Consider the following 7616-nt stretch of genomic DNA (forward strand, 5'->3'; position numbering starts at 1 on the left):
CTTTAAAGATTCTCTGAGAAAATGTCGCACTATTACAATAAATGTCACATTCCATGGAACAAGAACTGCGTTTGCATGAAATTCACGTTTTAAGTGTATTTGGTTTCAGGCTTTACCGCTGCAACGCAAAAAAAGGAAACTGTGATGATACACTCTTATACGGACAAACTCCCTGAAATCATTATTTACGCAATTTTTTGTACAATACAAAACATTATATAGTAATTACACTGTTATTATTTAAAATATAAAACATAAGGAAGTAATTTTTAATCGTGGCAACAGTTCTCAGTAAGCCATGTGAGGCAGAAATTCAAATTTTCGAACTGTTCCATTCAAATATGTTCCAAATTAAATTTGAAGTTTCTGTATAGGCTGCTACAGAAGAAGTTGAACAGTGTTCCATTTTAGGTTCTGCAACGAAATTTTTTGTGTTTATTGTTGTGAAAAAAACTGTAAATCACAAAAATATTTGCACAGCCTTTATTGCTCAGAAACAGGAACACGGTAAGTAACTATGAGCACAGTCATCTGTTCGATTAAATTTTCGTTCCATTTTTGTAGAGCACAGTATCTTTCGTTTTTTTTTCCAAATGCCGTCCGTCACACTTCTTTAGCAAATCACTTGTGCAGTTTGGAGCAACACATTATAATCGTCATTTACTCCCGTTTATACGTCACTGGTACTGACTGCTACAGATATTAGAAATAAATGACTATTCGTCTTCAGGCACCTAATTAAATATACTCAATTTAACAGTATGCATTTTCGGCCCTGTCTTCTGTGATTGTTACGGCATAACTTGTATATTATGGCTCCCGGTTGAGAGCAGTTTGCAGTTTACGTTTTCCGGTGAGTTTAGTAATCCTGTTCCATTGCCACCTATTACTAGTGTCTACAATTCATGGTAGTATCCTGCAATAATGATCATGAAATTACCACAATTAGCACTGTAGCAAGCTGTGAACATCAAGACAACGACATACACAAAATGTACTGTACTATAATAAAGATCACTGTGTCTTAATAGTATGTTTAGATAGCCACGTTCGAAGTCACTATTTAATCACAATGTAGTTATTCCACTACTAATTGTGTGTTTGAGCTCATAGTAGCACGGCCACATCGCATTAGCCTAATGCCGTTAATTGTTATATTTGTGGGTGGAGATGGCGATGATCGTATTTTATTGGAAAACAGCACTATCTTAATACTATCTTAATGTTTAAAACCTCAATAAAGGAAATAGCAAATTACCGATATTGGTACTTTAACAAATACAAGAGAGGTTTGTATCATCTGCACTGCTGGTGTAGTGGTATCATGCAAGATTCCCATTCTTGCGACCCGGGTTCGATTCCGGGGCAGTGCACTATTTTTAATTTTCCTTCTTGGGTCACATCTAACATGGTTTTAAATAATATTCAATAGTATTTCAGTTTCCTTGTTATGATTATTTTTTATTTGTAATTAAGCATATCCTCACATGGAATACAAGTTGAATGTGAGCAGTTGCTCGAAGTAAAACTAAGCACGTCCGAGTATGGTCTGTAAAATACGTGAAGTATTTAAATTGTAGGATGGGAGCGGGGAAGAGAAGAGAGGAGTTGATAGAGGTCCGCTGACTGTGTGTTGCTGTTTACCTGAATCCAGTGCACTGCCACACATTGTTTGCAGATTTGCACAATACAATAATCCAAGGTATCACTTTCCTTATAGTAACAACGCGTTACGCTTTTGTGCGACATTTTCAACTATATCAGTGAGCGGAATGGTACGCGTCTGAGACTGAAGAATTACCCTTTCTGTGCTTTACTTTATAGGTATCAGGTAGAGAAAATATGATGATTACATTTCAAAATTCTGTATAACCGGTACTTCGAATCTTATTTCGTATCAGCAAATGTGGTGGGTGAAAGATTAATTGTGGAAGAGTTCCCCTTTTCCCTGATTTTGCAATACAAAGTAAGTACCGGGTGGTTATAATCGAAGTGTAGCTCGTCACAGAGGTGCAGTGTGGGCTATCTCTATCATATGACACAGAAACTTGGTAAATACACTATTCTACCGCGTTAATGGCGAACCAATTTACGCTGGTAAATAATTAGTTCCAATTTTGGCCACCAGGTGCAAATCTGGCGCCGCGAATGCAAGAAAGACGTGTAGAAATGTTTCCATATGTAATCGATTTGGAATGGGGTATAGGTAGGAAAGTTCAAACAAGTGGGAAAGGCATAATACTGATTTTCTTACTAACTGCTGTTCACACAATTTGTTCAATACGAGCAATGGAGATGTCAAAGAGATGCTGTACAGCGTGCAGATTTGCGCCTGCTGCCCAGAAGTGGAACTAATTTTTTTGCAGCATAAATCGGTTCTGCAGTAACGCTTCTGCATATCTACTAAGTTTCGCTGCTATAAGAGATTTGTAGCACACACTGGGCCTCCGTGAGTCGGGACACTTTAATTGTAACCACCTGACACTAGCGGAAATGTCTTATTCGCTAATCCATTGTTGAAATCTCCCAGGTAAATGGCTTCGATATGTAATTATATACACTACCTCATCATCTGCCACAGTAGCATAGTAAACTTGATACTGAAACATTCAAAGCTGTGAATTGTTGACATCGTGTTCTCGCGTTGGCCCGTGCAAGCACGGTCAAGTGGTTCTCATTTCGCCAGAAACAACGGACATGTGCTCAGCGCTACTCTCTTGCGTAAAATTTTGGAAGTTCCTTAATGTTCTGCCCAACGGACAACGAGGGCAAAGATTTCAACCGCTTGCTTTGCCTCGACAGATATTCATTCACTCTGTTTGGGGTAAATCTTTTTTATTTTTCGACATAGTCTCCTTTTCGACTTATACATTTCGTCCAACGCTGATCTAATTCGTTGATCCCTTCGGAATAATAGGAACTGTCCAAGTTTGCAAAATAGCTATTAGCTGCTGCAGTCACCTCCATGTTTGGATAAAATCTTTGTCTCACCAGCCATTTCTTCAAATTGGGGAACAAATACACTCCTGGAAATTGAAATAAGAACACCGTGAATTCATTGTCCCAGGAAGGGAAAACTTTATTGACACATTCCTGGGGTCAGATACATCACATGATCACACTGACAGAACCACAGGCACATAGACACAGGCAACAGAGCATGCACAATGTCGGCACTAGTACAGTGTAATCCACCTTTCGCAGCAATGCAGGCTGCTATTCTCCCATGGAGACGATCGTAGAGATGCTGGATGTAGTCCTGTGGAACGGCTTGCCATGCCATTTCCACCTGGCGCCTCAGTTGGACCAGCGTTCGTGCTGGACGTGCAGACCGCGTGAGACGACGCTTCATCCAGTCCCAAACATGATCAATGGGGGACAGATCCGGACATCGTGCTGGCCAGGGTAGTTGACTTACACCTTCTAGAGCACGTTGGGTGGCACGGGATACATGCGGACGTGCATTGTCCTGTTGGAACAGCAAGTTCCCTTGCCGGTCTAGGAATGGTAGAACGATGGGTTCGATGACGGTTTGGATGTACCGTGCACTATTCAGTGTCCCCTCGACGATCACCAGAGGTGTACGGCCAGTGTAGGAGATCGCTCCCCACACCATGATGCCGGGTGTTGGCCCTGTGTGCATCGGTCGTATGCAGTCCTGATTGTGGCGCTCATCTGCACGGCGCCAAACACACATACGACCATCATTGGCATCAAGGCAGAAGCGACTCTAATCGCTGAAGACGACACGTCTCCATTCGTCCCTCCATTCACGCCTGTCGCGACACCACTGGAGGCGGGCTGCACGATGTTGGGGCGTGAGCGGAAGACGGCCTAACGGTATGCGGGACCGTAGCCCAGCTTCATGTAGACGGTTGTGAATGGTCCTCGCCGAAACCCCAGGAGCAACAATGTCCCTAATTTGCTGGGAAGTGGCGGTGCGGTCCCCTACGGCACTGCGTAGGATCCTACGGTCTTGGCGTGCATCCGAGCGTCGTTGCTGTCCGGTCCCAGGTCGACGGGCACGTGCACCTTCCGCCGACCACTGGCGACAACATCGATGTTCTGTGGAGACCTCACGCCCCACGTGTTGAGCAATTCGGCGGTACGTCCACCCGGCCTCCCGCATGCCCACTATACGCCCTCGCTCAAAGTCCGTCAACTGCACATACGGTTCAAGTCCAGGCTGTCGCGGCATGCTGCCAGTGTTAAAGACTGCGATGGAGCTCCGTATGCCACGGCAAACTGGCTGACACTGACGGCGGCGGTGCACAAACGCTGCGCAGCTAGCGCCATTCGACGGCCAACACCGCGGTTCATGGTGTGTCCGCTGTGCCGTGCGTGTGATCATTGCTTGTACAGCCCTCTCGCAGTGTCCGGAGCAAGTATGGGGGGTCTGACATACCGGTGTCAATGTGTTCTTTTTTCCATTTCCAGGAGTGTAGTAGACCGAGGGAGCCAAGTCTGGAGAACAGGGGGATGTGAAACGAGTTGGAATCCTATTTCCATTAATTTTGCTACCTCAGCTGTTGAGGTGTGTGCTGGTGCATTGTTGCGATGGAAAATGACTTTTTTGCGGTCCAATCGCCGGCGGTTTCCTTGCACCTCGGCTTTCAAACGGGTCAAAAAACGATTAATAATATGAACCTGTAATAGTTTTACCCTTTTCCAGATATTAGATGAGGATTATTCCTTGCGAATCCCAAAAGACAATAGGCATAACCTTTCCAGCCAAGCCGGCAGGTGTGGCCGAGCGGTTTTAGGCGCTTCAGCCTGGAACCGCGAGACCGCTATGGTCGCAGGTTCGAATCCTGCCTCGGGCATGGATGTGTGTGATGTCCTTGGTTTAGTTAGGTTTAAGTAGTTCTATGGTTAGGGGACTGGCGACATCAGATGTTATGTCCCATAGTGCTCTGAGCCATTTGAACCATTTTTCCGGCCGAAGGAATGGTCTTCGTCTTTTTGGTGCACATTCTCCCTTGGTAACCCATTGTTTAGATTGTAGTCTGGCCTCAGGAGTATAGTAATATATTCGTGATTCACAGTGACGAAACGACGCTTAAAGTCCTGCGGATTCTTACTGAACAGCAGCACATCATTCTCGCAACACTTCACACGATTCCGTTTTTGGTCAAGTGTGAGATAGCTTTATCATGTCCAAATGTTCATGCAAAATGTTACGTGCCCGTTCATTCGAGAGGTCCACAGTACTAGCAATCTCACTCACTTAACTCTTCCGTAATCCATCACCATGTTAGGGATTTCATTAATGATTTCTGGAGTAGTAACCTCCATATGGCGTCCAGGACGTTCAGCATCACTTGTGCCCATATGGCCACTCCGAAAATTTTGAAACCACTTATAAACTGTTCTAATCGAAGGTGCAGATGCACCGTAATGTTTATCAAGCTTCTCGTTAGTCACCTGAGGCGTTCTGCCCTTCATAAAGTAATGTTTACTCACCACACGAAATTCTTTTTCGTCCATTTTTTGACAATCATTCGACTTCTTTGATTCACACGAATGCCCAACACGAAGAAATAGACCAATATGGCTGAAACTTGGTGTGCGTTCGTTCCAAAGATGCTACTAACTAAACATGACCTCGATAAGCGCCAGTGGTGCCATCTCTCGGACTTTGCACGGACTTTTCTCGTATCTTATTACTATGACACTGTGAAAGAAATTTTAAGACATTATGCTGCAATAACAGCCATCAACGTTTTTCTTAATCATACTTTTGCTATGTAATTTTTATTTCAAAAATCGTGTACAGTCACATTCTGCGTAAACGCTGTTTATGCTCTGATTGTTTCGCTGTTAATACGTTCTGTGAAAATGGATGATACTGTTACCTACTTCGTTGTGAAATACACGCACGGAACACCGCTGATGACCAGAAACTAATTGCTCTCAATGTTTTTCCACAAGACTACACAGAAAAAAACCAGCTTTCATATTTTTCGAGACACATTGTGCATTAAACAAAATACTGGATTCGAGTTTCATGGGTGGCAAAATCGGCAGCGCTGTAGAATGTTAACGGTGTGTATTATGAGGCGGCGGTTCAAATCCCGATGTGATCCACGAACTTAGTTCGGTTGTAAGTACGCTGTTTAGGTTTTTATGTTGGTAACGCCACGTAGCGCTCTGTATGAAAATCACTGACTGTGCTGTGTGCAGTCTGTGGCTGGTTGGCATTGTTGGAGTATTCGCCATTGTAATGTTGGGCAGTTGGATGTGAACAGCGCGTCGCGTTGCGCAGTTGGAGGTGAGCTGCCAGCCGCCAGCAGTGGTGGACGTGGGGAGAGAGATGGCGGAGTTTTGAGAGCGGATGATCTGGATGTGTGTCCATCAAAGAGTAGTTAGAATATTTTATTTAGCTGGCAGTAATGGGGCTCGCTGTATTGCAGTAGTTCGAGTAACGAAGATTTTTGTGAGGTAAGTGATTCATGAAAGGTATAGGTTATTGTTAGTCAGGGCCATTCTTTTGTAGGGATTTTTGAAAGTCAGATTGCGTTGCGCTAAAAATATCGTGTGTCAGTTTAGGCACAGTCATTTATAATTTTTCTAAGGGGACGTTTCATACAGTTTGAATAGCTAAATCATTTAAAAATGAAAGTCGTCAAATATGTCTTAATTAACTTGTACTTAACCATCATTTTTCAAAAAAATGAACATCTTCTAGTTTCTAATTAAATATCGCTCGCAAAATTCTGGTTTTCATTGCGGACATAAATCATCAATCATTGATATTACATAAAACGTTGTTAAAGACTGTTGATGCTAAGAAAACTTGACACTTTAAATTATTCGAAGAAAAATGAAAAATGAAAAAGTCTTTATTCGACTATGCACATTTCTTTGTAGGACAGATGTGGTCACACACGAGCCAGAGCGATACGCGTCCTAGAAGCACATTTCACGGCTTCCAGCGCACTGTAGATATTTTTTTACAGTTATCAATGTACCACTGCAGTCTGAACCCAACAGAATTGATCTGGAGTCAAGTTAAGGTATTTTTCGGGAGGAATGACAAGACATTTAAGCTGCCAAACGTATTTGAACTAATGCACGATGCTTTGTGACGCAACAGTGCGGAACGATGGCGAAATGGGGAATAGCGCGTCATAAAAGAGGAGGAGAAAATGTGGATTTTGTGATGGCTTGGGATTCGGTTGCTGATGGCCTCGTTATCAACGTGGCAGTACTGAACTGTGTTTTACTGAGTCCGATATGGAAGAAGTTCAGAGATTACCAGACTACTAACTGTAATATCTTCAGTGGCTTCGATATTTAACTACAGGGTGGCGCACGAAATGTGTTACCAATTGTTTCTTTCACAATTTACGACGCACATTAGATATCCCGCTGGGATCTCTACAGCGGTACCAGCAAAGCTTGGAAAAACAAATGAATTACGAAATGACGTGTAATTCACGATACTGCCGCTAGGAGACCAGTAAGCAGCAATGGCTGACAATGGAAGACTGACGACACAGCAACGAACGGCATTTATGTTACTTTTTCATGAAACGAAAAGCCTTGTTGTAACTCAGAGGCGTTTTCGACAACAGTTTAACACACGATGGGTCCCTTGCAAGAAGACCATCCAC

At 43.3% G+C, this 7616-nt stretch overlaps 1 non-coding gene across 1 annotated transcript; it reads left to right on the plus strand.

The window, feature by feature from the left end:
• The first annotated feature begins 1302 nt into the window (after window positions 1-1302).
• Window positions 1303-1373, plus strand: Trnag-ccc (transfer RNA glycine (anticodon CCC)). Its single transcript has one exon. It is a non-coding gene; the product is annotated as a tRNA-Gly (tRNA).
• Window positions 1374-7616: the final 6243 nt, after the last annotated feature.

The sequence above is a fragment of the Schistocerca gregaria genome, chromosome 9 (genome assembly GCF_023897955.1).
Source record: "Schistocerca gregaria isolate iqSchGreg1 chromosome 9, iqSchGreg1.2, whole genome shotgun sequence".
NCBI lineage: Eukaryota > Metazoa > Arthropoda > Insecta > Orthoptera > Acrididae > Schistocerca > Schistocerca gregaria.